The 26,236-nt window shown below is 44.4% G+C and overlaps 32 non-coding genes across 32 annotated transcripts; all 32 read right to left on the bottom strand.

The window, feature by feature from the left end:
* Positions 1–369: 369 nt before the first annotated feature.
* trnai-uau (transfer RNA isoleucine (anticodon UAU)) lies at positions 370–463 on the bottom strand. Its single transcript has 2 exons — positions 426–463; positions 370–405 (listed from the first exon to the last, which is right to left on the bottom strand). It is a non-coding gene; the product is annotated as a tRNA-Ile (tRNA).
* Positions 464–1,117: 654 nt separating this feature from the next.
* Positions 1,118–1,211, bottom strand: trnai-uau (transfer RNA isoleucine (anticodon UAU)). Its single transcript has 2 exons — positions 1,174–1,211; positions 1,118–1,153 (listed from the first exon to the last, which is right to left on the bottom strand). It is a non-coding gene; the product is annotated as a tRNA-Ile (tRNA).
* A 654-nt stretch (positions 1,212–1,865) lies between these two features.
* trnai-uau (transfer RNA isoleucine (anticodon UAU)) lies at positions 1,866–1,959 on the bottom strand. Its single transcript has 2 exons — positions 1,922–1,959; positions 1,866–1,901 (listed from the first exon to the last, which is right to left on the bottom strand). It is a non-coding gene; the product is annotated as a tRNA-Ile (tRNA).
* A 654-nt stretch (positions 1,960–2,613) lies between these two features.
* On the bottom strand, positions 2,614–2,707 carry trnai-uau (transfer RNA isoleucine (anticodon UAU)). The gene is made up of 2 exons: positions 2,670–2,707; positions 2,614–2,649 (listed from the first exon to the last, which is right to left on the bottom strand). It is a non-coding gene; the product is annotated as a tRNA-Ile (tRNA).
* A 654-nt stretch (positions 2,708–3,361) lies between these two features.
* Positions 3,362–3,455, bottom strand: trnai-uau (transfer RNA isoleucine (anticodon UAU)). Its single transcript has 2 exons — positions 3,418–3,455; positions 3,362–3,397 (listed from the first exon to the last, which is right to left on the bottom strand). It is a non-coding gene; the product is annotated as a tRNA-Ile (tRNA).
* A 654-nt stretch (positions 3,456–4,109) lies between these two features.
* Positions 4,110–4,203, bottom strand: trnai-uau (transfer RNA isoleucine (anticodon UAU)). Its single transcript has 2 exons — positions 4,166–4,203; positions 4,110–4,145 (listed from the first exon to the last, which is right to left on the bottom strand). It is a non-coding gene; the product is annotated as a tRNA-Ile (tRNA).
* A 654-nt stretch (positions 4,204–4,857) lies between these two features.
* On the bottom strand, positions 4,858–4,951 carry trnai-uau (transfer RNA isoleucine (anticodon UAU)). Its single transcript has 2 exons — positions 4,914–4,951; positions 4,858–4,893 (listed from the first exon to the last, which is right to left on the bottom strand). It is a non-coding gene; the product is annotated as a tRNA-Ile (tRNA).
* Positions 4,952–5,605: 654 nt separating this feature from the next.
* trnai-uau (transfer RNA isoleucine (anticodon UAU)) lies at positions 5,606–5,699 on the bottom strand. Its single transcript has 2 exons — positions 5,662–5,699; positions 5,606–5,641 (listed from the first exon to the last, which is right to left on the bottom strand). It is a non-coding gene; the product is annotated as a tRNA-Ile (tRNA).
* Positions 5,700–6,353: 654 nt separating this feature from the next.
* On the bottom strand, positions 6,354–6,447 carry trnai-uau (transfer RNA isoleucine (anticodon UAU)). Its single transcript has 2 exons — positions 6,410–6,447; positions 6,354–6,389 (listed from the first exon to the last, which is right to left on the bottom strand). It is a non-coding gene; the product is annotated as a tRNA-Ile (tRNA).
* Positions 6,448–7,102: 655 nt separating this feature from the next.
* Positions 7,103–7,196, bottom strand: trnai-uau (transfer RNA isoleucine (anticodon UAU)). Its single transcript has 2 exons — positions 7,159–7,196; positions 7,103–7,138 (listed from the first exon to the last, which is right to left on the bottom strand). It is a non-coding gene; the product is annotated as a tRNA-Ile (tRNA).
* A 655-nt stretch (positions 7,197–7,851) lies between these two features.
* On the bottom strand, positions 7,852–7,945 carry trnai-uau (transfer RNA isoleucine (anticodon UAU)). Its single transcript has 2 exons — positions 7,908–7,945; positions 7,852–7,887 (listed from the first exon to the last, which is right to left on the bottom strand). It is a non-coding gene; the product is annotated as a tRNA-Ile (tRNA).
* A 654-nt stretch (positions 7,946–8,599) lies between these two features.
* Positions 8,600–8,694, bottom strand: trnai-uau (transfer RNA isoleucine (anticodon UAU)). The gene is made up of 2 exons: positions 8,657–8,694; positions 8,600–8,636 (listed from the first exon to the last, which is right to left on the bottom strand). It is a non-coding gene; the product is annotated as a tRNA-Ile (tRNA).
* Positions 8,695–9,348: 654 nt separating this feature from the next.
* Positions 9,349–9,442, bottom strand: trnai-uau (transfer RNA isoleucine (anticodon UAU)). The gene is made up of 2 exons: positions 9,405–9,442; positions 9,349–9,384 (listed from the first exon to the last, which is right to left on the bottom strand). It is a non-coding gene; the product is annotated as a tRNA-Ile (tRNA).
* Positions 9,443–10,096: 654 nt separating this feature from the next.
* On the bottom strand, positions 10,097–10,190 carry trnai-uau (transfer RNA isoleucine (anticodon UAU)). The gene is made up of 2 exons: positions 10,153–10,190; positions 10,097–10,132 (listed from the first exon to the last, which is right to left on the bottom strand). It is a non-coding gene; the product is annotated as a tRNA-Ile (tRNA).
* A 654-nt stretch (positions 10,191–10,844) lies between these two features.
* trnai-uau (transfer RNA isoleucine (anticodon UAU)) lies at positions 10,845–10,938 on the bottom strand. The gene is made up of 2 exons: positions 10,901–10,938; positions 10,845–10,880 (listed from the first exon to the last, which is right to left on the bottom strand). It is a non-coding gene; the product is annotated as a tRNA-Ile (tRNA).
* A 654-nt stretch (positions 10,939–11,592) lies between these two features.
* trnai-uau (transfer RNA isoleucine (anticodon UAU)) lies at positions 11,593–11,686 on the bottom strand. Its single transcript has 2 exons — positions 11,649–11,686; positions 11,593–11,628 (listed from the first exon to the last, which is right to left on the bottom strand). It is a non-coding gene; the product is annotated as a tRNA-Ile (tRNA).
* Positions 11,687–12,340: 654 nt separating this feature from the next.
* On the bottom strand, positions 12,341–12,434 carry trnai-uau (transfer RNA isoleucine (anticodon UAU)). Its single transcript has 2 exons — positions 12,397–12,434; positions 12,341–12,376 (listed from the first exon to the last, which is right to left on the bottom strand). It is a non-coding gene; the product is annotated as a tRNA-Ile (tRNA).
* Positions 12,435–13,088: 654 nt separating this feature from the next.
* trnai-uau (transfer RNA isoleucine (anticodon UAU)) lies at positions 13,089–13,182 on the bottom strand. Its single transcript has 2 exons — positions 13,145–13,182; positions 13,089–13,124 (listed from the first exon to the last, which is right to left on the bottom strand). It is a non-coding gene; the product is annotated as a tRNA-Ile (tRNA).
* Positions 13,183–13,837: 655 nt separating this feature from the next.
* Positions 13,838–13,931, bottom strand: trnai-uau (transfer RNA isoleucine (anticodon UAU)). The gene is made up of 2 exons: positions 13,894–13,931; positions 13,838–13,873 (listed from the first exon to the last, which is right to left on the bottom strand). It is a non-coding gene; the product is annotated as a tRNA-Ile (tRNA).
* A 654-nt stretch (positions 13,932–14,585) lies between these two features.
* Positions 14,586–14,679, bottom strand: trnai-uau (transfer RNA isoleucine (anticodon UAU)). The gene is made up of 2 exons: positions 14,642–14,679; positions 14,586–14,621 (listed from the first exon to the last, which is right to left on the bottom strand). It is a non-coding gene; the product is annotated as a tRNA-Ile (tRNA).
* Positions 14,680–15,333: 654 nt separating this feature from the next.
* On the bottom strand, positions 15,334–15,427 carry trnai-uau (transfer RNA isoleucine (anticodon UAU)). The gene is made up of 2 exons: positions 15,390–15,427; positions 15,334–15,369 (listed from the first exon to the last, which is right to left on the bottom strand). It is a non-coding gene; the product is annotated as a tRNA-Ile (tRNA).
* Positions 15,428–16,081: 654 nt separating this feature from the next.
* Positions 16,082–16,175, bottom strand: trnai-uau (transfer RNA isoleucine (anticodon UAU)). The gene is made up of 2 exons: positions 16,138–16,175; positions 16,082–16,117 (listed from the first exon to the last, which is right to left on the bottom strand). It is a non-coding gene; the product is annotated as a tRNA-Ile (tRNA).
* Positions 16,176–16,829: 654 nt separating this feature from the next.
* trnai-uau (transfer RNA isoleucine (anticodon UAU)) lies at positions 16,830–16,923 on the bottom strand. The gene is made up of 2 exons: positions 16,886–16,923; positions 16,830–16,865 (listed from the first exon to the last, which is right to left on the bottom strand). It is a non-coding gene; the product is annotated as a tRNA-Ile (tRNA).
* A 654-nt stretch (positions 16,924–17,577) lies between these two features.
* On the bottom strand, positions 17,578–17,671 carry trnai-uau (transfer RNA isoleucine (anticodon UAU)). The gene is made up of 2 exons: positions 17,634–17,671; positions 17,578–17,613 (listed from the first exon to the last, which is right to left on the bottom strand). It is a non-coding gene; the product is annotated as a tRNA-Ile (tRNA).
* A 654-nt stretch (positions 17,672–18,325) lies between these two features.
* On the bottom strand, positions 18,326–18,419 carry trnai-uau (transfer RNA isoleucine (anticodon UAU)). Its single transcript has 2 exons — positions 18,382–18,419; positions 18,326–18,361 (listed from the first exon to the last, which is right to left on the bottom strand). It is a non-coding gene; the product is annotated as a tRNA-Ile (tRNA).
* Positions 18,420–19,073: 654 nt separating this feature from the next.
* trnai-uau (transfer RNA isoleucine (anticodon UAU)) lies at positions 19,074–19,167 on the bottom strand. The gene is made up of 2 exons: positions 19,130–19,167; positions 19,074–19,109 (listed from the first exon to the last, which is right to left on the bottom strand). It is a non-coding gene; the product is annotated as a tRNA-Ile (tRNA).
* A 654-nt stretch (positions 19,168–19,821) lies between these two features.
* trnai-uau (transfer RNA isoleucine (anticodon UAU)) lies at positions 19,822–19,915 on the bottom strand. The gene is made up of 2 exons: positions 19,878–19,915; positions 19,822–19,857 (listed from the first exon to the last, which is right to left on the bottom strand). It is a non-coding gene; the product is annotated as a tRNA-Ile (tRNA).
* Positions 19,916–20,569: 654 nt separating this feature from the next.
* On the bottom strand, positions 20,570–20,663 carry trnai-uau (transfer RNA isoleucine (anticodon UAU)). Its single transcript has 2 exons — positions 20,626–20,663; positions 20,570–20,605 (listed from the first exon to the last, which is right to left on the bottom strand). It is a non-coding gene; the product is annotated as a tRNA-Ile (tRNA).
* A 654-nt stretch (positions 20,664–21,317) lies between these two features.
* trnai-uau (transfer RNA isoleucine (anticodon UAU)) lies at positions 21,318–21,411 on the bottom strand. Its single transcript has 2 exons — positions 21,374–21,411; positions 21,318–21,353 (listed from the first exon to the last, which is right to left on the bottom strand). It is a non-coding gene; the product is annotated as a tRNA-Ile (tRNA).
* A 654-nt stretch (positions 21,412–22,065) lies between these two features.
* On the bottom strand, positions 22,066–22,159 carry trnai-uau (transfer RNA isoleucine (anticodon UAU)). The gene is made up of 2 exons: positions 22,122–22,159; positions 22,066–22,101 (listed from the first exon to the last, which is right to left on the bottom strand). It is a non-coding gene; the product is annotated as a tRNA-Ile (tRNA).
* A 1,410-nt stretch (positions 22,160–23,569) lies between these two features.
* On the bottom strand, positions 23,570–23,662 carry trnai-uau (transfer RNA isoleucine (anticodon UAU)). Its single transcript has 2 exons — positions 23,626–23,662; positions 23,570–23,605 (listed from the first exon to the last, which is right to left on the bottom strand). It is a non-coding gene; the product is annotated as a tRNA-Ile (tRNA).
* A 2,149-nt stretch (positions 23,663–25,811) lies between these two features.
* Positions 25,812–25,904, bottom strand: trnai-uau (transfer RNA isoleucine (anticodon UAU)). Its single transcript is given in 2 exon segments — positions 25,812–25,847; positions 25,867–25,904. It is a non-coding gene; the product is annotated as a tRNA-Ile (tRNA).
* Positions 25,905–26,236: the final 332 nt, after the last annotated feature.

Raw genomic sequence — 26,236 nt, 5'->3', positions numbered from 1 at the left:
CTCTGCCTGCACTCTGACCTGTCATCTCAATGACATACCTATTATCTATGAAACGTCCTCCTAAATGGATTGAATAAATGCTAATTTTCTGGACAAGAAATAGACAGGGATAGGCTTCTAGAAGAATACTTGCTCCTGGTGGGAGTTGAACTCATAACCTTGTCATCTAATTTCTGTATACTGCTATATAAGTACAACATGCTAACAGATTGCACCACAGGATCCATCAACAACACTTTCACTGATCTTCATATTTTGCAGAAATGGAGCTGAACGATATTCGGACCAAGTCAATACTACTGTTGAGGTACCTGGCAAGCTCAGTCGGTAGAGCATAAATAGACAGGCAAAGGGTTCAAGAAAATTACATGCTCCTGGTGAGGCTCGAACTCACAACCTCGGCATTGCTTCGCTGCATACTGCTGTATAAGTACCACGCGCTAACCGATTGCGCCACAGGAGCCTGATCACCTGTTTACCATATCTTGCAAAAACATAGATGTACAATACTCGGTCCGAGTCAGTTCGACAATTGACCTACCTGGCTAACTCAGACGGTAGAGCATGAGACTCTTAATCTCGTATTTGTGGGTTCGAACCACAAATGGGGTGATTATTTTCTGAGGCGAAGCACCAACTCACTTCGCAAACAGCCATCTGCTTGGACTTTCGAGCAGGCTTGCCACCCTGCATTGCTGACGTGTCAGGCATAGCTGGTGATAGAGAAGACGATGATTTTGTATTCTATCTCTGCCTGCACTCTGACCTGTCATCTCAATGACATACCTATTATCTATGAAACGTCCTCCTAAATGGATTGAATAAATGCTAATTTTCTGGACAAGAAATAGACAGGGATAGGCTTCTAGAAGAATACTTGCTCCTGGTGGGAGTTGAACTCATAACCTTGTCATCTAATTTCTGTATACTGCTATATAAGTACAACATGCTAACAGATTGCACCACAGGATCCATCAACAACACTTTCACTGATCTTCATATTTTGCAGAAATGGAGCTGAACGATATTCGGACCAAGTCAACACTACTGTTGAGGTACCTGGCAAGCTCAGTCGGTAGAGCATAAATAGACAGGCAAAGGGTTCAAGAAAATTACATGCTCCTGGTGAGGCTCGAACTCACAACCTCGGCATTGCTTCGCTGCATACTGCTGTATAAGTACCACGCGCTAACCGATTGCGCCACAGGAGCCTGATCACCTGTTTACCATATCTTGCAAAAACATAGATGTACAATACTCGGTCCGAGTCAGTTCGACAATTGACCTACCTGGCTAACTCAGACGGTAGAGCATGAGACTCTTAATCTCGTATTTGTGGGTTCGAACCACAAATGGGGTGATTATTTTCTGAGGCGAAGCACCAACTCACTTCGCAAACAGCCATCCGCTTGGACTTTCGAGCAGGCTTGCCACCCTGCATTGCTGACGTGTCAGGCATAGCTGGTGATAGAGAAGACGATGATTTTGTATTCTATCTCTGCCTGCACTCTGACCTGTCATCTCAATGACATACCTATTATCTATGAAACGTCCTCCTAAATGGATTGAATAAATGCTAATTTTCTGGACAAGAAATAGACAGGGATAGGCTTCTAGAAGAATACTTGCTCCTGGTGGGAGTTGAACTCATAACCTTGTCATCTAATTTCTGTATACTGCTGTATAAGTACAACATGCTAACAGATTGCACCACAGGATCCATCAACAACACTTTCACTGATCTTCATATTTTGCAGAAATGGAGCTGAACGATATTCGGACCAAGTCAACACTACTGTTGAGGTACCTGGCAAGCTCAGTCGGTAGAGCATAAATAGACAGGCAAAGGGTTCAAGAAAAGTACATGCTCCTGGTGAGGCTCGAACTCACAACCTCGGCATTGCTTCGCTGCATACTGCTGTATAAGTACCACGCGCTAACCGATTGCGCCACAGGAGACTGATCACCTGTTTACTATATCTTGCAAAAACATAGATGTACAATACTCGGTCCGAGTCAGTTCGACAATTGACCTACCTGGCTAACTCAGACGATATAGCATGAGACTCTTAATCTCATATTTGTGGGTTCGAACCACAAATGGGGTGATTATTTTCTGAGCTGAAGCACCAACTCACTTCGCAAACAGCCATCCGCTTGGACTTTCGAGCAGGCTTGCCACCCTGCATTGCTGACGTGTCAGGCATAGCTGGTGATAGAGAAGACGATGATTTTGTATTCTATCTCTGCCTGCACTCTGACCTGTCATCTCAATGACATACCTATTATCTATGAAACGTCCTCCTAAATGGATTGAATAAATGCTAATTTTCTGGACAAGAAATAGACAGGGATAGGCTTCTAGAAGAAGACTTGCTCCTGGTGGGAGTTGAACTCATAACCTTGTCATCTAATTTCTGTATACTGCTGTATAAGTACAACATGCTAACAGATTGCACCACAGGATCCATCAACAACACTTTCACTGATCTTCATATTTTGCAGAAATGGAGCTGAACGATATTCGGACCAAGTCAATACTACTGTTGAGGTACCTGGCAAGCTCAGTCGGTAGAGCATAAATAGACAGGCAAAGGGTTCAAGAAAAGTACATGCTCCTGGTGAGGGTCGAACTCACAACCTCGGCATTGCTTCGCTGCATACTGCTGTATAAGTACCACGCGCTAACCGATTGCGCCACAGGAGACTGATCACCTGTTTACTATATCTTGCAAAAACATAGATGTACAATACTCGGTCCGAGTCAGTTCGACAATTGACCTACCTGGCTAACTCAGACGGTAGAGCATGAGACTCTTAATCTCGTATTTGTGGGTTCGAACCACAAATGGGGTGATTATTTTCTGAGGCGAAGCACCAACTCACTTCGCAAACAGCCATCCGCTTGGACTTTCGAGCAGGCTTGCCACCCTGCATTGCTGACGTGTCAGGCATAGCTGGTGATAGAGAAGACGATGATTTTGTATTCTATCTCTGCCTGCACTCTGACCTGTCATCTCAATGACATACCTATTATCTATGAAACGTCCTCCTAAATGGATTGAATAAATGCTAATTTTCTGGACAAGAAATAGACAGGGATAGGCTTCTAGAAGAAGACTTGCTCCTGGTGGGAGTTGAACTCATAACCTTGTCATCTAATTTCTGTATACTGCTGTATAAGTACAACATGCTAACAGATTGCACCACAGGATCCATCAACAACACTTTCACTGATCTTCATATTTTGCAGAAATGGAGCTGAACGATATTCGGACCAAGTCAACACTACTGTTGAGGTACCTGGCAAGCTCAGTCGGTAGAGCATAAATAGACAGGCAAAGGGTTCAAGAAAAGTACATGCTCCTGGTGAGGCTCGAACTCACAACCTCGGCATTGCTTCGCTGCATACTGCTGTATAAGTACCACGCGCTAACCGATTGCGCCACAGGAGCCTGATCACCTGTTTACCATATCTTGCACAAACATAGATGTACAATACTCGGTCCGAGTCAGTTCGACAATTGACCTACCTGGCTAACTCAGACGGTAGAGCATGAGACTCTTAATCTCGTATTTGTGGGTTCGAACCACAAATGGGGTGATTATTTTCTGAGGCGAAGCACCAACTCACTTCGCAAACAGCCATCCGCTTGGACTTTCGAGCAGGCTTGCCACCCTGCATTGCTGACGTGTCAGGCATAGCTGGTGATAGAGAAGACGATGATTTTGTATTCTATCTCTGCCTGCACTCTGACCTGTCATCTCAATGACATACCTATTATCTATGAAACGTCCTCCTAAATGGATTGAATAAATGCTAATTTTCTGGACAAGAAATAGACAGGGATAGGCTTCTAGAAGAATACTTGCTCCTGGTGGGAGTTGAACTCATAACCTTGTCATCTAATTTCTGTATACTGCTGTATAAGTACAACATGCTAACAGATTGCACCACAGGATCCATCAACAACACTTTCACTGATCTTCATATTTTGCAGAAATGGAGCTGAACGATATTCGGACCAAGTCAATACTACTGTTGAGGTACCTGGCTAGCTCAGTCGGTAGAGCATAAATAGACAGGCAAAGGGTTCAAGAAAAGTACATGCTCCTGGTGAGGCTCGAACTCACAACCTCGGCATTGCTTCGCTGCATACTGCTGTATAAGTACCACGCGCTAACCGATTGCGCCACAGGAGCCTGATCACCTGTTTACCATATCTTGCAAAAACATAGATGTACAATACTCGGTCCGAGTCAGTTCGACAATTGACCTACCTGGCTAACTCAGACGGTAGAGCATGAGACTCTTAATCTCGTATTTGTGGGTTCGAACCACAAATGGGGTGATTATTTTCTGAGGCGAAGCACCAACTCACTTCGCAAACAGCCATCCGCTTGGACTTTCGAGCAGGCTTGCCACCCTGCATTGCTGACGTGTCAGGCATAGCTGGTGATAGAGAAGACGATGATTTTGTATTCTATCTCTGCCTGCACTCTGACCTGTCATCTCAATGACATACCTATTATCTATGAAACGTCCTCCTAAATGGATTGAATAAATGCTAATTTTCTGGACAAGAAATAGACAGGGATAGGCTTCTAGAAGAAGACTTGCTCCTGGTGGGAGTTGAACTCATAACCTTGTCATCTAATTTCTGTATACTGCTGTATAAGTACAACATGCTAACAGATTGCACCACAGGATCCATCAACAACACTTTCACTGATCTTCATATTTTGCAGAAATGGAGCTGAACGATATTCGGACCAAGTCAATCCTACTGTTGAGGTACCTGGCTAGCTCAGTCGGTAGAGCATAAATAGACAGGGAAAAGGTTCAAGAAAAGCACGTGCTCCTGGTGAGGCTCGAACTCACAACCTCGGCATTGCTTCGCTGGATACTGCTGTATAAGTACCACGCGCTAACCGATTGCGCCACAGGAGACTGATCACCTGTTTACTATATCTTGCAAAAACATAGATGTACAATACTCGGTCCGAGTCAGTTCGACAATTGACCTACCTGGCTAACTCAGACGATAGAGCATGAGACTCTTAATCTCGCATTTGTGGGTTCGAACCACAAATGGGGTGATTATTTTCTGAGGCGATGCACCAACTCACTTCGCAAACAGCCATCCGCTTGGACTTTCGAGCAGGCTTGCCACCCTGCATTGCTGACGTGTCAGGCATAGCTGGTGATAGAGAAGACGATGATTTTGTATTCTATCTCTGCCTGCACTCTGACCTGTCATCTCAATGACATACCTATTATCTATGAAACGTCCTCCTAAATGGATTGAATAAATGCAAATTTTCTGGACAAGAATTAGACAGGGATAGGCTTCTAGAAGAATACTTGCTCCTGGTGGGAGTTGAACTCATAACCTTGTCATCTAATTTCTGTATACTGCTGTATAAGTACAACATGCTAACAGATTGCACCACAGGATCCATCAACAACACTTTCACTGATCTTCATATTTTGCAGAAATGGAGCTGAACGATATTCGGACCAAGTCAATCCTACTGTTGAGGTACCTGGCTAGCTCAGTCGGTAGAGCATAAATAGACAGGCAAAGGGTTCAAGAAAAGTACATGCTCCTGGTGAGGCTCGAACTCACAACCTCGGCATTGCTTCGCTGCATACTGCTGTATAAGTACCACGCGCTAACCGATTGCGCCACAGGAGCCTGATCACCTGTTTACCATATCTTGCACAAACATAGATGTACAATACTCGGTCCGAGTCAGTTCGACAATTGACCTACCTGGCTAACTCAGACGGTAGAGCATGAGACTCTTAATCTCGTATTTGTGGGTTCGAACCACAAATGGGGTGATTATTTTCTGAGGCGAAGCACCAACTCACTTCGCAAACAGCCATCCGCTTGGACTTTCGAGCAGGCTTGCCACCCTGCATTGCTGACGTGTCAGGCATAGCTGGTGATAGAGAAGACGATGATTTTGTATTCTATCTCTGCCTGCACTCTGACCTGTCATCTCAATGACATACCTATTATCTATGAAACGTCCTCCTAAATGGATTGAATAAATGCTAATTTTCTGGACAAGAAATAGACAGGGATAGGCTTCTAGAAGAATACTTGCTCCTGGTGGGAGTTGAACTCATAACCTTGTCATCTAATTTCTGTATACTGCTGTATAAGTACAACATGCTAACAGATTGCACCACAGGATCCATCAACAACACTTTCACTGATCTTCATATTTTGCAGAAATGGAGCTGAACGATATTCGGACCAAGTCAATACTACTGTTGAGGTACCTGGCAAGCTCAGTCGGTAGAGCATAAATAGACAGGCAAAGGGTTCAAGAAAAGTACATGCTCCTGGTGAGGCTCGAACTCACAACCTCGGCATTGCTTCGCTGCATACTGCTGTATAAGTACCACGCGCTAACCGATTGCGCCACAGGAGCCTGATCACCTGTTTACCAATATTTTGCACAAACATAGATGTAGAATACTCGGTCCGAGTCAGTTCGACAATTGACCTACCTGGCTAATTCAGACGGTAGAGCATGAGACTCTTAATCTCGTATTTGTGGGTTCGAACCAGAAATGGGGTGATTATTTTCTGAGGCGAAGCACCAACTCACTTCGCAAACAGCCATCCGCTTGGACTTTCGAGCAGGCTTGCCACCCTGCATTGCTGACGTGTCAGGCATAGCTGGTGATAGAGAAGACGATGATTTTGTATTCTATCTCTGCCTGCACTCTGACCTGTCATCTCAATGACATACCTATTATCTATGAAACGTCCTCCTAAATGGATTGAATAAATGCACATTTTCTGGACAAGAAATAGACAGGGATAGGCTTCTAGAAGAATACTTGCTCCTGGTGGGGCTTGAACTCATAACCTTGTCATCTAATTTCTGTATACTGCTGTATAAGTACAACATGCTAACAGATTGCACCACAGGATCCATCAACAACACTTTCACTGATCTTCATATTTTGCAGAAATGGAGCTGAACGATATTCGGACCAAGTCAATCCTACTGTTGAGGTACCTGGCTAGCTCAGTCGGTAGAGCATAAATAGACAGGCAAAGGGTTCAAGAAAAGTACATGCTCCTGGTGAGGGTCGAACTCACAACCTCGGCATTGCTTCGCTGCATACTGCTGTATAAGTACCACGCGCTAACCGATTGCGCCACAGGAGCCTGATCACCTGTTTACCATATCTTGCAAAAACATAGATGTACAATACTCGGTCCGAGTCAGTTCGACAATTGACCTACCTGGCTAACTCAGACGGTAGAGCATGAGACTCTTAATCTCGTATTTGTGGGTTCGAACCACAAATGGGGTGATTATTTTCTGAGGCGAAGCACCAACTCACTTCGCAAACAGCCATCCGCTTGGACTTTCGAGCAGGCTTGCCACCCTGCATTGCTGACGTGTCAGGCATAGCTGGTGATAGAGAAGACGATGATTTTGTATTCTATCTCTGCCTGCACTCTGACCTGTCATCTCAATGACATACCTATTATCTATGAAACGTCCTCCTAAATGGATTGAATAAATGCTAATTTTCTGGACAAGAAATAGACAGGGATAGGCTTCTAGAAGAATACTTGCTCCTGGTGGGAGTTGAACTCATAACCTTGTCATCTAATTTCTGTATACTGCTGTATAAGTACAACATGCTAACAGATTGCACCACAGGATCCATCAACAACACTTTCACTGATCTTCATATTTTGCAGAAATGGAGCTGAACGATATTCGGACCAAGTCAATACTACTGTTGAGGTACCTGGCTAAGCTCAGTCGGTAGAGCATAAATAGACAGGCAAAGGGTTCAAGAAAAGTACATGCTCCTGGTGAGGCTCGAACTCACAACCTCGGCATTGCTTCGCTGCATACTGCTGTATAAGTACCACGCGCTAACCGATTGCGCCACAGGAGCCTGATCACCTGTTTACCATATCTTGCACAAACATAGATGTACAATACTCGGTCCGAGTCAGTTCGACAATTGACCTACCTGGCTAACTCAGACGGTAGAGCATGAGACTCTTAATCTCGTATTTGTGGGTTCGAACCACAAATGGGGTGATTATTTTCTGAGGCGAAGCACCAACTCACTTCGCAAACAGCCATCCGCTTGGACTTTCGAGCAGGCTTGCCACCCTGCATTGCTGACGTGTCAGGCATAGCTGGTGATAGAGAAGACGATGATTTTGTATTCTATCTCTGCCTGCACTCTGACCTGTCATCTCAATGACATACCTATTATCTATGAAACGTCCTCCTAAATGGATTGAATAAATGCTAATTTTCTGGACAAGAAATAGACAGGGATAGGCTTCTAGAAGAATACTTGCTCCTGGTGGGAGTTGAACTCATAACCTTGTCATCTAATTTCTGTATACTGCTGTATAAGTACAACATGCTAACAGATTGCACCACAGGATCCATCAACAACACTTTCACTGATCTTCATATTTTGCAGAAATGGAGCTGAACGATATTCGGACCAAGTCAACACTACTGTTGAGGTACCTGGCAAGCTCAGTCGGTAGAGCATAAATAGACAGGCAAAGGGTTCAAGAAAAGTACATGCTCCTGGTGAGGGCTCGAACTCACAACCTCGGCATTGCTTCGCTGCATACTGCTGTATAAGTACCACGCGCTAACCGATTGCGCCACAGGAGCCTGATCACCTGTTTACCATATCTTGCAAAAACATAGATGTACAATACTCGGTCCGAGTCAGTTCGACAATTGACCTACCTGGCTAACTCAGACGGTAGAGCATGAGACTCTTAATCTCGTATTTGTGGGTTCGAACCACAAATGGGGTGATTATTTTCTGAGGCGAAGCACCAACTCACTTCGCAAACAGCCATCCGCTTGGACTTTCGAGCAGGCTTGCCACCCTGCATTGCTGACGTGTCAGGCATAGCTGGTGATAGAGAAGACGATGATTTTGTATTCTATCTCTGCCTGCACTCTGACCTGTCATCTCAATGACATACCTATTATCTATGAAACGTCCTCCTAAATGGATTGAATAAATGCTAATTTTCTGGACAAGAAATAGACAGGGATAGGCTTCTAGAAGAATACTTGCTCCTGGTGGGAGTTGAACTCATAACCTTGTCATCTAATTTCTGTATACTGCTGTATAAGTACAACATGCTAACAGATTGCACCACAGGATCCATCAACAACACTTTCACTGATCTTCATATTTTGCAGAAATGGAGCTGAACGATATTCGGACCAAGTCAATACTACTGTTGAGGTACCTGGCTAGCTCAGTCGGTAGAGCATAAATAGACAGGCAAAGGGTTCAAGAAAAGTACATGCTCCTGGTGAGGCTCGAACTCACAACCTCGGCATTGCTTCGCTGCATACTGCTGTATAAGTACCACGCGCTAACCGATTGCGCCACAGGAGCCTGATCACCTGTTTACCATATCTTGCAAAAACATAGATGTACAATACTCGGTCCGAGTCAGTTCGACAATTGACCTACCTGGCTAACTCAGACGGTAGAGCATGAGACTCTTAATCTCGTATTTGTGGGTTCGAACCACAAATGGGGTGATTATTTTCTGAGGCGAAGCACCAACTCACTTCGCAAACAGCCATCCGCTTGGACTTTCGAGCAGGCTTGCCACCCTGCATTGCTGACGTGTCAGGCATAGCTGGTGATAGAGAAGACGATGATTTTGTATTCTATCTCTGCCTGCACTCTGACCTGTCATCTCAATGACATACCTATTATCTATGAAACGTCCTCCTAAATGGATTGAATAAATGCTAATTTTCTGGACAAGAAATAGACAGGGATAGGCTTCTAGAAGAATACTTGCTCCTGGTGGGAGTTGAACTCATAACCTTGTCATCTAATTTCTGTATACTGCTGTATAAGTACAACATGCTAACAGATTGCACCACAGGATCCATCAACAACACTTTCACTGATCTTCATATTTTGCAGAAATGGAGCTGAACGATATTCGGACCAAGTCAACACTACTGTTGAGGTACCTGGCAAGCTCAGTCGGTAGAGCATAAATAGACAGGCAAAGGGTTCAAGAAAAGTACATGCTCCTGGTGAGGCTCGAACTCACAACCTCGGCATTGCTTCGCTGCATACTGCTGTATAAGTACCACGCGCTAACCGATTGCGCCACAGGAGCCTGATCACCTGTTTACCATATCTTGCAAAAACATAGATGTACAATACTCGGTCCGAGTCAGTTCGACAATTGACCTACCTGGCTAACTCAGACGGTAGAGCATGAGACTCTTAATCTCGTATTTGTGGGTTCGAACCACAAATGGGGTGATTATTTTCTGAGGCGAAGCACCAACTCACTTCGCAAACAGCCATCCGCTTGGACTTTCGAGCAGGCTTGCCACCCTGCATTGCTGACGTGTCAGGCATAGCTGGTGATAGAGAAGACGATGATTTTGTATTCTATCTCTGCCTGCACTCTGACCTGTCATCTCAATGACATACCTATTATCTATGAAACGTCCTCCTAAATGGATTGAATAAATGCTAATTTTCTGGACAAGAAATAGACAGGGATAGGCTTCTAGAAGAATACTTGCTCCTGGTGGGAGTTGAACTCATAACCTTGTCATCTAATTTCTGTATACTGCTGTATAAGTACAACATGCTAACAGATTGCACCACAGGATCCATCAACAACACTTTCACTGATCTTCATATTTTGCAGAAATGGAGCTGAACGATATTCGGACCAAGTCAACACTACTGTTGAGGTACCTGGCAAGCTCAGTCGGTAGAGCATAAATAGACAGGCAAAGGGTTCAAGAAAAGTACATGCTCCTGGTGAGGGTCGAACTCACAACCTCGGCATTGCTTCGCTGCATACTGCTGTATAAGTACCACGCGCTAACCGATTGCGCCACAGGAGCCTGATCACCTGTTTACCATATCTTGCAAAAACATAGATGTACAATACTCGGTCCGAGTCAGTTCGACAATTGACCTACCTGGCTAACTCAGACGGTAGAGCATGAGACTCTTAATCTCGTATTTGTGGGTTCGAACCACAAATGGGGTGATTATTTTCTGAGGCGAAGCACCAACTCACTTCGCAAACAGCCATCCGCTTGGACTTTCGAGCAGGCTTGCCACCCTGCATTGCTGCCGTGTCAGGCATAGCTGGTGATAGAGAAGACGATGATTTTGTATTCTATCTCTGCCTGCACTCTGACCTGTCATCTCAATGACATACCTATTATCTATGAAACGTCCTCCTAAATGGATTGAATAAATGCTAATTTTCTGGACAAGAAATAGACAGGGATAGGCTTCTAGAAGAATACTTGCTCCTGGTGGGAGTTGAACTCATAACCTTGTCATCTAATTTCTGTATACTGCTGTATAAGTACAACATGCTAACAGATTGCACCACAGGATCCATCAACAACACTTTCACTGATCTTCATATTTTGCAGAAATGGAGCTGAACGATATTCGGACCAAGTCAACACTACTGTTGAGGTACCTGGCAAGCTCAGTCGGTAGAGCATAAATAGACAGGCAAAGGGTTCAAGAAAAGTACATGCTCCTGGTGAGGGTCGAACTCACAACCTCGGCATTGCTTCGCTGCATACTGCTGTATAAGTACCACGCGCTAACCGATTGCGCCACAGGAGCCTGATCACCTGTTTACCATATCTTGCAAAAACATAGATGTACAATACTCGGTCCGAGTCAGTTCGACAATTGACCTACCTGGCTAACTCAGACGGTAGAGCATGAGACTCTTAATCTCGTATTTGTGGGTTCGAACCACAAATGGGGTGATTATTTTCTGAGGCGAAGCACCAACTCACTTCGCAAACAGCCATCCGCTTGGACTTTCGAGCAGGCTTGCCACCCTGCATTGCTGACGTGTCAGGCATAGCTGGTGATAGAGAAGACGATGATTTTGTATTCTATCTCTGCCTGCACTCTGACCTGTCATCTCAATGACATACCTATTATCTATGAAACGTCCTCCTAAATGGATTGAATAAATGCTAATTTTCTGGACAAGAAATAGACAGGGATAGGCTTCTAGAAGAATACTTGCTCCTGGTGGGAGTTGAACTCATAACCTTGTCATCTAATTTCTGTATACTGCTGTATAAGTACAACATGCTAACAGATTGCACCACAGGATCCATCAACAACACTTTCACTGATCTTCATATTTTGCAGAAATGGAGCTGAACGATATTCGGACCAAGTCAATACTACTGTTGAGGTACCTGGCTAGCTCAGTCGGTAGAGCATAAATAGACAGGCAAAGGGTTCAAGAAAAGTACATGCTCCTGGTGAGGCTCGAACTCACAACCTCGGCATTGCTTCGCTGGATACTGCTGTATAAGTACCACGCGCTAACCGATTGCGCCACAGGAGCCTGATCACCTGTTTACCATATCTTGCCAAAACATAGATGTACAATACTCGGTACGAGTCAATTCGACAATTGACCTACCTGGCTAACTCAGACGGTAGAGCATGAGACTCTTAATCTCGTATTTGTGGGTTCGAACCAGAAATGGGGTGATTATTTTCTGAGGCGAAGCACCAACTCACTTCGCAAACAGCCATCCGCTTGGACTTTCGAGCAGGCTTGCCACCCTGCATTGCTGCCGTGTCAGGCATAGCTGGTGATAGAGAAGACGATGATTTTGTATTCTATCTCTGCCTGCACTCTGACCTGTCATCTCAATGACATACCTATTATCTATGAAACGTCCTCCTAAATGGATTGAATAAATGCTAATTTTCTGGACAAGAAATAGACAGGGATAGGCTTCTAGAAGAATACTTGCTCCTGGTGGGAGTTGAACTCATAACCTTGTCATCTAATTTCTGTATACTGCTGTATAAGTACAACATGCTAACAGATTGCACCACAGGATCCATCAACAACACTTTCACTGATCTTCATATTTTGCAGAAATGGAGCTGAACGATATTCGGACCAAGTCAACACTACTGTTGAGGTACCTGGCAAGCTCAGTCGGTAGAGCATAAATAGACAGGCAAAGGGTTCAAGAAAAGTACATGCTCCTGGTGAGGGTCGAACTCACAACCTCGGCATTGCTTCGCTGCATACTGCTGTATAAGTACCACGCGCTAACCGATTGCGCCACAGGAGCCTGATCACCTGTTTACCATATCTTGCAAAAACATAGATGTACAATACTCGGTCCGAGTCAGTTCGACAATTGACCTACCTGGCTAACTCAGACGATAGAGCATGAGACTCTTAATCTCGTATTTGTGGGTTCGAACCACAAATGGGGTGATTATTTTCTGAGGCTGAAGCACCAACTCACTTCGCAAACAGCCATCCGCTTGGACTTTCGAGCAGGCTTGCCACCCTGCATTGCTGACGTGTCAGGCATAGCTGGTGATAGAGAAGACGATGATTTTGTATTCTATCTCTGCCTGCACTCTGACCTGTCATCTCAATGACATACCTATTATCTATGAAACGTCCTCCTAAATGGATTGAATAAATGCTAATTTTCTGGACAAGAAATAGACAGGGATAGGCTTCTAGAAGAATACTTGCTCCTGGTGGGAGTTGAACTCATAACCTTGTCATCTAATTTCTGTATACTGCTGTATAAGTACAACATGCTAACAGATTGCACCACAGGATCCATCAACAACACTTTCACTGATCTTCATATTTTGCAGAAATGGAGCTGAACGATATTCGGACCAAGTCAATACTACTGTTGAGGTACCTGGCTAGCTCAGTCGGTAGAGCATAAATAGACAGGCAAAGGGTTCAAGAAAAGTACATGCTCCTGGTGAGGCTCGAACTCACAACCTCGGCATTGCTTCGCTGCATACTGCTGTATAAGTACCACGCGCTAACCGATTGCGCCACAGGAGCCTGATCACCTGTTTACCATATCTTGCAAAAACATAGATGTACAATACTCGGTCCGAGTCAGTTCGACAATTGACCTACCTGGCTAACTCAGACGATAGAGCATGAGACTCTTAATCTCGTATTTGTGGGTTCGAACCACAAATGGGGTGATTATTTTCTGAGGCGAAGCACCAACTCACTTCGCAAACAGCCATCCGCTTGGACTTTCGAGCAGGCTTGCCACCCTGCATTGCTGCCGTGTCAGGCATAGCTGGTGATAGAGAAGACGATGATTTTGTATTCTATCTCTGCCTGCACTCTGACCTGTCATCTCAATGACATACCTATTATCTATGAAACGTCCTCCTAAATGGATTGAATAAATGCTAATTTTCTGGACAAGAAATAGACAGGGATAGGCTTCTAGAAGAATACTTGCTCCTGGTGGGAGTTGAACTCATAACCTTGTCATCTAATTTCTGTATACTGCTGTATAAGTACAACATGCTAACAGATTGCACCACAGGATCCATCAACAACACTTTCACTGATCTTCATATTTTGCAGAAATGGAGCTGAACGATATTCGGACCAAGTCAATACTACTGTTGAGGTACCTGGCAAGCTCAGTCGGTAGAGCATAAATAGACAGGCAAAGGGTTCAAGAAAAGTACATGCTCCTGGTGAGGCTCGAACTCACAACCTCGGCATTGCTTCGCTGCATACTGCTGTATAAGTACCACGCGCTAACCGATTGCGCCACAGGAGCCTGATCACCTGTTTACCATATCTTGCAAAAACATAGATGTACAATACTCGGTCCGAGTCAGTTCGACAATTGACCTACCTGGCTAACTCAGACGATAGAGCATGAGACTCTTAATCTCGTATTTGTGGGTTCGAACCACAAATGGGGTGATTATTTTCTGAGGCGAAGCACCAACTCACTTCGCAAACAGCCATCCGCTTGGACTTTCGAGCAGGCTTGCCACCCTGCATTGCTGCCGTGTCAGGCATAGCTGGTGATAGAGAAGACGATGATTTTGTATTCTATCTCTGCCTGCACTCTGACCTGTCATCTCAATGACATACCTATTATCTATGAAACGTCCTCCTAAATGGATTGAATAAATGCTAATTTTCTGGACAAGAAATAGACAGGGATAGGCTTCTAGAAGAATACTTGCTCCTGGTGGGAGTTGAACTCATAACCTTGTCATCTAATTTCTGTATACTGCTGTATAAGTACAACATGCTAACAGATTGCACCACAGGATCCATCAACAACACTTTCACTGATCTTCATATTTTGCAGAAATGGAGCTGAACGATATTCGGACCAAGTCAACACTACTGTTGAGGTACCTGGCAAGCTCAGTCGGTAGAGCATAAATAGACAGGCAAAGGGTTCAAGAAAAGTACATGCTCCTGGTGAGGGTCGAACTCACAACCTCGGCATTGCTTCGCTGCATACTGCTGTATAAGTACCACGCGCTAACCGATTGCGCCACAGGAGACTGATCACCTGTTTACTATATCTTGCAAAAACATAGATGTACAATACTCGGTCCGAGTCAGTTCGACAATTGACCTACCTGGCTAACTCAGACGATATAGCATGAGACTCTTAATCTCATATTTGTGGGTTCGAACCACAAATGGGGTGATTATTTTCTGAGCTGAAGCACCAACTCACTTCGCAAACAGCCATCCGCTTGGACTTTCGAGCAGGCTTGCCACCCTGCATTGCAGCCGTGTCAGGCATAGCTGGTGATAGAGAAGACGATGATTTTGTATTCTATCTCTGCCTGCACTCTGACCTGTCATCTCAATGACATACCTATTATCTATGAAACGTCCTCCTAAATGGATTGAATAAATGCAAATTTTCTGGACAAGAAATAGACAGGGATAGGCTTCTAGAAGAATACTTGCTCCTGGTGGGGCTTGAACTCATAACCTTGTCATCTAATTTCTGTATACTGCTGTATAAGTACAACATGCTAACAGATTGCACCACAGGATCCATCAACAACACTTTCACTGATCTTCATATTTTGCAGAAATGGAGCTGAACGATATTCGGACCAAGTCAATCCTACTGTTGAGGTACCTGGCTAGCTCAGTCGGTAGAGCATAAATAGACAGGCAAAGGGTTCAAGAAAAGTACATGCTCCTGGTGAGGGTCGAACTCACAACCTCGGCATTGCTTCGCTGCATACTGCTGTATAAGTACCACGCGCTAACCGATTGCGCCACAGGAGCCTGATCACCTGTTTACCATATCTTGCCAAAACATAGATGTATAATACTCGGTACGAGTCAATTCGACAATTGACCTACCTGGCTAACTCAGACGGTAGAGCATGAGACTCTTAATCTCGTATTTGTGGGTTCGAACCAGAAATGGGGTGATTATTTTCTGAGGCGAAGCACCAACTCACTTCGCAAACAGCCATCCGCTTGGACTTTCGAGCAGGCTTGCCACCCTGCATTGCTGACGTGTCAGGCATAGCTGGTGATAGAGAAGACTATGATTTTGTATTCTATCTCTGCCTGCACTCTGACCTGTCATCTCAATGACATACCTATTATCTATGAAACGTCCTCCTAAATGGATTGAATAAATGCTAATTTTCTGGACAAGAAATAGACAGGGATAGGCTTCTAGAAGAATACTTGCTCCTGGTGGGAGTTGAACTCATAACCTTGTCATCTAATTTCTGTATACTGCTGTATAAGTACAACATGCTAACAGATTGCACCATAGGATCCATCAACAACACTTTCACTGATCTTCATATTTTGCAGAAATGGAGCTGAACGATATTCGGACCAAGTCAATACTACTGTTGAGGTACCTGGCTAGCTCAGTCGGTAGAGCATAAATAGACAGGGAAAAGGTTCAAGAAAAGCACGTGCTCCTGGTGAGGCTCGAACTCACAACCTCGGCATTGCTTCGCTGGATACTGCTGTATAAGTACCACGCGCTAACCGATTGCGCCACAGGAGCCTGATCAACTGTTTACCATATCTTGCAAAAACATAGATGTACAATACTCAGTCCGAGTCAGTTCGACAATTGACCTACCTGGCTAACTCAGACGATAGAGCATGAGACTCTTAATCTCGCATTTGTGGGTTCGAACCACAAATGGGGTGATTATTTTCTGAGGCGATGCACCAACTCACTTCGCAAACAGCCATCCGCTTGGACTTTCGAGCAGGCTTGCCACCCTGCATTGCTGCCATGTCAGGCATAGCTGGTGATAGAGAAGACGATGATTTTGTATTCTATCTCTGCCTGCACTCTGACCTGTCATCTCAATGACATGCCTATTATCTATGAAACGTCCTCCTAAATGAATTGAATAAATGCTAATTTTCTGGACAAGAAATAGACAGGGATAGGCTTCTAGAAGAATACTTGCTCCTGGTGGGAGTTGAACTCATAACCTTGTCATCTAATTTCTGTATACTGCTGTATAAGTACAACATGCTAACAGATTGCACCACAGGATCCATCAACAACACTTTCACTGATCTTCATTTTTTGCAGAAATGGAGCTGAACGATATTCGGACCAAGTCAACACTACTGTTGAGGTACATGGCAAGCTCAGTCGGTAGAGCATAAATAGACAGGCAAAGGGTTCAAGAAAAGTACATGCTCCTGGTGAGGGTCGAACTCACAACCTCGGCATTGCTTCGCTGCATACTGCTGTATAAGTACCACGCGCTAACCGATTGCGCCACAGGAGCCTGATCACCTGTTTACTATATCTTGCAAAAACATAGATGTACAATACTCGGTCCGAGTCAGTTCGACAATTGACCTACCTGGCTAACTCAGACGATATAGCATGAGACTCTTAATCTCGTATTTGTGGGTTCGAACCACAAATGGGGTGATTATTTTCTGAGCTGAAGCACCAACTCACTTCGCAAACAGCCATCCGCTTGGACTTTCGAGCAGGCTTGCCACCCTGCATTGCAGCCGTGTCAGGCATAGCTGGTGATAGAGAAGACGATGATTTTGTATTCTATCTCTGCCTGCACTCTGACCTGTCATCTCAATGACATACCTATTATCTATGAAACGTCCTCCTAAATGGATTGAATAAATGCTAATTTTCTGGACAAGAAATAGACAGGGATAGGCTTCTAGAAGAATACTTGCTCCTGGTGGGAGTTGAACTCATAACCTTGTCATCTAATTTCTGTATACTGCTGTATAAGTACAACATGCTAACAGATTGCACCACAGGATCCATCAACAACACTTTCACTGATCTTCATTTTTTGCAGAAATGGAGCTGAACGATATTCGGACCAAGTCAACACTACTGTTGAGGTACATGGCAAGCTCAGTCGGTAGAGCATAAATAGACAGGCAAAGGGTTCAAGAAAAGTACATGCTCCTGGTGAGGCTCGAACTCACAACCTCGGCATTGCTTCGCTGCATACTGCTGTATAAGTACCACGCGCTAACCGATTGCGCCACAGGAGACTGATCACCTGTTTACTATATCTTGCAAAAACATAGATGTACAATACTCGGTCCGAGTCATTTCGACAATTGACCTACCTGGCTAACTCAGACGATATAGCATGAGACTCTTAATCTCGTATTTGTGGGTTCGAACCACAAATGGGGTGATTATTTTCTGAGCTGAAGCACCAACTCACTTCGCAAACAGCCATCCGCTTGGACTTTCGAGCAGGCTTGCCACCCTGCATTGCAGCCGTGTCAGGCATAGCTGGTGATAGAGAAGACGATGATTTTGTATTCTATCTCTGCCTGCACTCTGACCTGTCATCTCAATGACATACCTATTATCTATGAAACGTCCTCCTAAATGGATTGAATAAATGCACATTTTCTGGACAAGAAATAGACAGGGATAGGCTTCTAGAAGAATACTTGCTCCTGGTGGGGCTTGAACTCATAACCTTGTCATCTAATTTCTGTATACTGCTGTATAAGTACAACATGCTAACAGATTGCACCACAGGATCCATCAACAACACTTTCACTGATCTTCATATTTTGCAGAAATGGAGCTGAACGATATTCGGACCAAGTCAACACTACTGTTGAGGTACCTGGCAAGCTCAGTCGGTAGAGCATAAATAGACAGGCAAAGGGTTCAAGAAAAGTACATGCTCCTGGTGAGGCTCGAACTCACAACCTCGGCATTGCTTCGCTGCATACTGCTGTATAAGTACCACGCGCTACCCGATTGCGCCACAGGAGCCTGATCACCTGTTTACCATATCTTGCAAAAACATAGATGTACAATACTCGGTCCGAGTCAGTTAGACAATTGACCTACCTGGCTAACTCAGACGATATAGCATGAGACTCTTAATCTCGTATTTGTGGGTTCGAACCACAAATGGGGTGATTATTTTCTGAGCCGAAGCACCAACTCACTTCGCAAACAGCCATCTGCTTGGACTTTCGAGCAGGCTAGCCACCATGCATTGCTGACGTGTCAGGCATAGCTGGTGATAGAGAAGACGATGATTTTGTATTCTATCTCTGCCTGCACTCTGACCTGTCATCTCAATGACATACCTATTATCTATGAAACGTCCTCCTAAATGGATTGAATAAATGCAAATTTTCTGGACAAGAAATAGACAGGGATAGGCTTCTAGAAGAATACTTGCTCCTGGTGGGGCTTGAACTCATAACCTTGTCATCTAATTTCTGTATACTGCTGTATAAGTACAACATGCTAACAGATTGCACCACAGGATCCATCAACAACACTTTCACTGATCTTCATATTTTGCAGAAATGGAGCTGAACGATATTCGGACCAAGTCAACACTACTGTTGAGGTACCTGGCAAGCTCAGTCGGTAGAGCATAAATAGACAGGCAAAGGGTTCAAGAAAAGTACATGCTCCTGGTGAGGGTCGAACTCACAACCTCGGCATTGCTTCGCTGCATACTGCTGTATAAGTACCACGCGCTAACCGATTGCGCCACAGGAGCCTGATCACCTGTTTACCATATCTTGCAAAAACATAGATGTACAATACTCGGTCCGAGTCAGTTCGACAATTGACCTACCTGGCTAACTCAGACGATATAGCATGAGACTCTTAATCTCGTATTTGTGGGTTCGAACCACAAATGGGGTGATTATTTTCTGAGGCGAAGCACCAACTCACTTCGCAAACAGCCATCCGCTTGGACTTTCGAGCAGGCTTGCCACCCTGCATTGCTGCCGTGTCAGGCATAGCTGGTGATAGAGAAGACGATGATTTTGTATTCTATCTCTGCCTGCACTCTGACCTGTCATCTCAATGACATACCTATTATCTATGAAACGTCCTCCTAAATGGATTGAATAAATGCTAATTTTCTGGACAAGAAATAGACAGGGATAGGCTTCTAGAAGAAGACTTGCTCCTGGTGGGAGTTGAACTCATAACCTTGTCATCTAATTTCTGTATACTGCTATATAAGTACAACATGCTAACAGATTGCACCACAGGATCCATCAACAACACTTTCACTGATCTTCATATTTTGCAGAAATGGAGCTGAACGATATTCGGACCAAGTCAACACTACTGTTGAGGTACCTGGCAAGCTCAGTCGGTAGAGCATAAATAGACAGGCAAAGGGTTCAAGAAAAGTACATGCTCCTGGTGAGGGTCGAACTCACAACCTCGGCATTGCTTCGCTGCATACTGCTGTATAAGTACCACGCGCTAACCGATTGCGCCACAGGAGCCTGACCACCTGTTTACCATATTTTGCACAAACATAGATGTAGAATACTCGGTCCGAGTCAGTTCGACAATTGACCTACCTGGCTAATTCAGACGGTAGAGCATGAGACTCTTAATCTCGTATTTGTGGGTTCGAACCACAAATGGGGTGATTATTTTCTGAGGCGAAGCACCAACTCACTTCGCAAACAGCCATCTGCTTGGACTTTCGAGCAGGCTAGCCACCATGCATTGCTGACGTGTCAGGCATAGCTGGTGATAGAGAAGACGATGATTTTGTATTCTATCTCTGCCTGCACTCTGACCTGTCATCTCAATGACATACCTATTATCTATGAAACGTCCTCCTAAATGGATTGAATAAATGCTAATTTTCTGGACAAGAAATAGACAGGGATAGGCTTCTAGAAGAATACTTGCTCCTGGTGGGAGTTGAACTCATAACCTTGTCATCTAATTTCTGTATACTGCTGTATAAGTACAACATGCTAACAGATTGCACCATAGGATCCATCAACAACACTTTCACTGATCTTCATATTTTGCAGAAATGGAGCTGAACGATATTCGGACCAAGTCAATACTACTGTTGAGGTACCTGGCTAGCTCAGTCGGTAGAGCATAAATAGACAGGGAAAAGGTTCAAGAAAAGCACGTGCTCCTGGTGAGGCTCGAACTCACAACCTCGGCATTGCTTCGCTGGATACTGCTGTATAAGTACCACGCGCTAACCGATTGCGCCACAGGAGCCTGATCAACTGTTTACCATATCTTGCAAAAACATAGATGTACAATACTCAGTCCGAGTCAGTTCGACAATTGACCTACCTGGCTAACTCAGACGATAGAGCATGAGACTCTTAATCTCGCATTTGTGGGTTCGAACCACAAATGGGGTGATTATTTTCTGAGGCGATGCACCAACTCACTTCGCAAACAGCCATCCGCTTGGACTTTCGAGCAGGCTTGCCACCCTGCATTGCTGCCATGTCAGGCATAGCTGGTGATAGAGAAGACGATGATTTTGTATTCTATCTCTGCCTGCACTCTGACCTGTCATCTCAATGACATGCCTATTATCTATGAAACGTCCTCCTAAATGAATTGAATAAATGCTAATTTTCTGGACAAGAAATAGACAGGGATAGGCTTCTAGAAGAATACTTGCTCCTGGTGGGAGTTGAACTCATAACCTTGTCATCTAATTTCTGTATACTGCTGTATAAGTACAACATGCTAACAGATTGCACCACAGGATCCATCAACAACACTTTCACTGATCTTCATTTTTTGCAGAAATGGAGCTGAACGATATTCGGACCAAGTCAACACTACTGTTGAGGTACATGGCAAGCTCAGTCGGTAGAGCATAAATAGACAGGCAAAGGGTTCAAGAAAAGTACATGCTCCTGGTGAGGGTCGAACTCACAACCTCGGCATTGCTTCGCTGCATACTGCTGTATAAGTACCACGCGCTAACCGATTGCGCCACAGGAACCTGATCACCTGTTTACTATATCTTGCAAAAACATAGATGTACAATACTCGGTCCGAGTCATTTCGACAATTGACCTACCTGGCTAACTCAGACGATATAGCATGAGACTCTTAATCTCGTATTTGTGGGTTCGAACCACAAATGGGGTGATTATTTTCTGAGCTGAAGCACCAACTCACTTCGCAAACAGCCATCCGCTTGGACTTTCGAGCAGGCTTGCCACCCTGCATTGCAGCCGTGTCAGGCATAGCTGGTGATAGAGAAGACGATGATTTTGTATTCTATCTCTGCCTGCACTCTGACCTGTCATCTCAATGACATACCTATTATCTATGAAACGTCCTCCTAAATGGATTGAATAAATGCAAATTTTCTGGATAAGAAATAGACAGGGATAGGCTTCTAGAAGAAGACTTGCTCCTGGTGGGAGTTGAACTCATAACCTTGTCATCTAATTTCTGTATACTGCTATATAAGTACAACATGCTAGCAGATTGCACCACAGGATCCATCAACAACACTTTCACTGATCTTCATATTTTGCAGAAATGGAGCTGAACGATATTCGGACCAAGTCAAAACTACTGTGAGGTACTGGCAAGCTCAGTCGGTAGTAGAGCATAAATAGACAGGCAAAGGGTTCAAGAAAAGTACATGTCCTGGTGAGGGGACGAATCACAACCTCGGCATTGCTTCGCTGCATACTGCTGTATAAGTACCACGCGCTAACCGATTGCGCCACAGGAGACTGATTACCTGTTTACCATATCTTGCAAAAACATAGATGTACAATACTCGGTCCGAGTCAGTTCGACAATTGACTACTGGCTAACTCAGACGGTTAGAGCATGAGACTCTTAATCTCGTATTTGTGGGTTCGAACCACAAATGGGGTGATATTTTCTGAGCTGAAGCACCAACTCACTTCGCAAACAGCCATCGCTTGGACGTTCGAGCAGGTTGCCACCCTGCATTGCTGCCGTGTCAGGCATAGCTGGTGATAGAGAAGACGATGATTTTGTATTCTATCTCTGCCTGCACTCTGACCTGTCTCTCAAGACATACCTATTATCTATGAAACGTACCTCTCTAAATGGATTGAATTAAATGCTAATTTTCTGGACAGAAATAGCCAGGGATAGGCTTCTAGAAGGAATACTTGCTCATGGTTGGGGTTGAACATCATTAACCTTGGTCATCTAATTTCTGTTTTCTACTTGGCTATAACGTACAACATGCTAACAGATTGCACCACAGGGATCCATCAACAACACTTTCATGATCTTCATTTTTGCAGAAATGGAGCTGAACGATATTCGGACCAAGTCAACACTACTGTTGAGGTACCTGGCAAGCTCAGTCGGTAAGAGCATAAATAGACAGGCAAAGGGTTCAAGAAAAGAAAGTACATGCTCCTGGTGAGGGTCGAACTCACAACCTCGGCATTGCTTCGCTGCATACTGCTGTATAAGTACCACGCGCTAACGATTGCGCCACAGGAGCCTGATCACCTGTTTACCATATCTTGCAAAAACATAGATGTACAATACTCGGTCCGAGTCAGTTCGACAATTGACCTACCTGGCTAACTCAGACGATAGAGCATGAGACTCTTAATCTCGTATTTGTGGGTTCGAACCACAAATGGGGTGATTATTTTCTGGCGAAGCACCAACTCACTTCCAAACAGCCATCCGCTTGGACTTTCGAGCAGGCTTGCCACCCTGCATTGCAGCCGTGTCAGGCATAGCTGGTGATAGAGAAGACGATGAATTTGTATTCTATCTCTGCTGCACTCTGACCTGTCATCTCAATGACATACTATTATCTATGAAAATCCTCCTAAATGGATTGAATAAATGCTAATTTTCTGGACAAGAAATAGACAGGGATAGGCTTCTAGAAGAATACTTGCTCCTGGTGGGAGTTGAACTCATAACCTTGTCATCTAATTTCTGTATACTGCTGTATAAGTAAACATGCTAACAGATTGCACCACAGCATCCATCAACAACACTTTCCTGATCTTCATTTTTTGCAGAAATGGAGATGAACGATATTCGGACCAAGTCAACACTACTGTTGAGGTACCTGGCAAGCTCAGTCGGTTAGAGCATAAATAGACAGGGCAAAGGGTTCAAGAAAGTACATGGCTCCTGGTGAGGGTCGAACTCACACCTCGGCATTGCTTCGCTGCATACTGCGTATAAGTACCACGCGCTAACGATTGCGCCACAGGAGCCTGATCACCTGTTTACCATATCTTGCAAAAACATAGATGTACAATACTCGGTCCGAGTTCAGTTCGACAATTGACTACCTGGCTAACTCAGAGGGGATAGAGCATGAGACTCTTAATCTCGTATTGTGGGTTCGAACCACAAATGGGGTGATTATTTCTGAGCGAAAGCACCAACTCACTTCGCAAACAGCCATCCGCTTGGACTTTCGAGCAGGCTTGCCACCCTGCATTGCGACGTGTCAGGCATAGCTGGTGATAGAGAAGACGATGATTTGTATTCTATCTCTGCCTGCACTCTGACCTGTCATCTCAATGACTACCTATTATCATGAAACGTCCTCCTAAATGGATTGAATAAATGCTAATTTTCTGGACAAGAATAGACAGGGGATAGGCTTCTAGAGAAGACTTGCTCCTGGTGGGAGTGAACTCATACCTTGTCATCTAATTTCTGTATACTGCTATATAAGTACAACATGCTAACAGATTGCACCACAGGATCCATCAAAACACTTTCACTGATCTTCATATTTTGCAGAAATGGAGTGAACGATATTCGGACCAAGTCAATACTACTGTTGAGGTACCTGGCAAGCTCAGTCGGTAGAGCATAAATAGACAGGCAAAGGGTTCAAGAAAGGAAGAAAAGTACATGCTCCTGGTGAGGTCGAACTCACAACCTCGGCATTGCTTCGCTGCATACTGCTGTATAAGTACCACGCGCTAACCGATTGAGCCACAGGGAGCTCTGCCACCTGTTTACCATATCTTGCAAAAACATAGATGTACAATACTCGGTCCGAGTCAGTTTGACAATTGACCTACTGGCTAACTCAAGACGGTAGAGCATGAGACTCTTAATCTAGTATTTGTGGGTTCAGAACCACAAATGGGGGGGTGATTATTTTCTGAGGCGAAGCACAACTCAATTCGCAAAACAGCCATTGCTTGGGACTTTGAGCAGGCTTGCCACCTGCATTGCTGACGTGTCAGGCATAGCTGGTGATAGAGAAGACGATGATTTTGTATTCTATCTCTGCCTGCACTCTGACTGTCATCTCAATGACATACCTATGATCTATGAAATCCTCCTCCTAAATGGATTGAATAAATGCTAATTTTCTGGACAAGAAATAGACAGGGATAGGCTTCTAGAAGAAGACTGCTCCTGGTGGGAGTTGAACTCATAACCTTGTCATCTAATTTCTGTATACTGCTATATAAGACAAACAACATGCTAACAGATTGCACCACAGGATCCATCAACAACACTTTCACTGATCTTCATATTTTGCAGCAGAAATGGAGCTGAACGATATTCGGACAAAGTCAAACACTACTGTGAGGTACCTGGCAAGCTCAGTCGGGATAGAGCATAAATAGACAGGCAAAGGGTTCAAGAAAAGTACAGGCTCCTGGTGAGGCTCGAACTCACAACCTCGGCATGCTTCGCTGCATACTGCTGTATAAGTACCACGCGCTAACCGATTGCGCCACAGGAGCCTGATCACCTGTTTACATATTTGCAAAAACATAGATGTACAATACTCGGTCCGAGTCAGTTAGACCATTGACCTACCTGGCTAACTCAGACGAGATTAGCATGAGATCTTAATCTCGTATTTGTGGGTTCGAACCACAAATGGGGGTGATTATTTCTGAGCTGGATAAGCACAAACTCACTTCGCAAACAGCCATCCGCTTGGACTTTCGAGCAGGCTTGCCACCCTGCATTGCTGACGTGTCAGGCTATGGTGATAGAGAAGACGATGATTTTGTATTCTATCTATGCCTGCACTCTGACCAGTCATCTCAATGACATACCTATTATCTAT

Source organism: Oncorhynchus kisutch, unplaced genomic scaffold, assembly GCF_002021735.2.
Source record: "Oncorhynchus kisutch isolate 150728-3 unplaced genomic scaffold, Okis_V2 scaffold2093, whole genome shotgun sequence".
In the NCBI taxonomy this organism is placed as follows: domain Eukaryota; kingdom Metazoa; phylum Chordata; class Actinopteri; order Salmoniformes; family Salmonidae; genus Oncorhynchus; species Oncorhynchus kisutch.
This window is presented reverse-complemented; position numbering and strand designations above follow the sequence as displayed.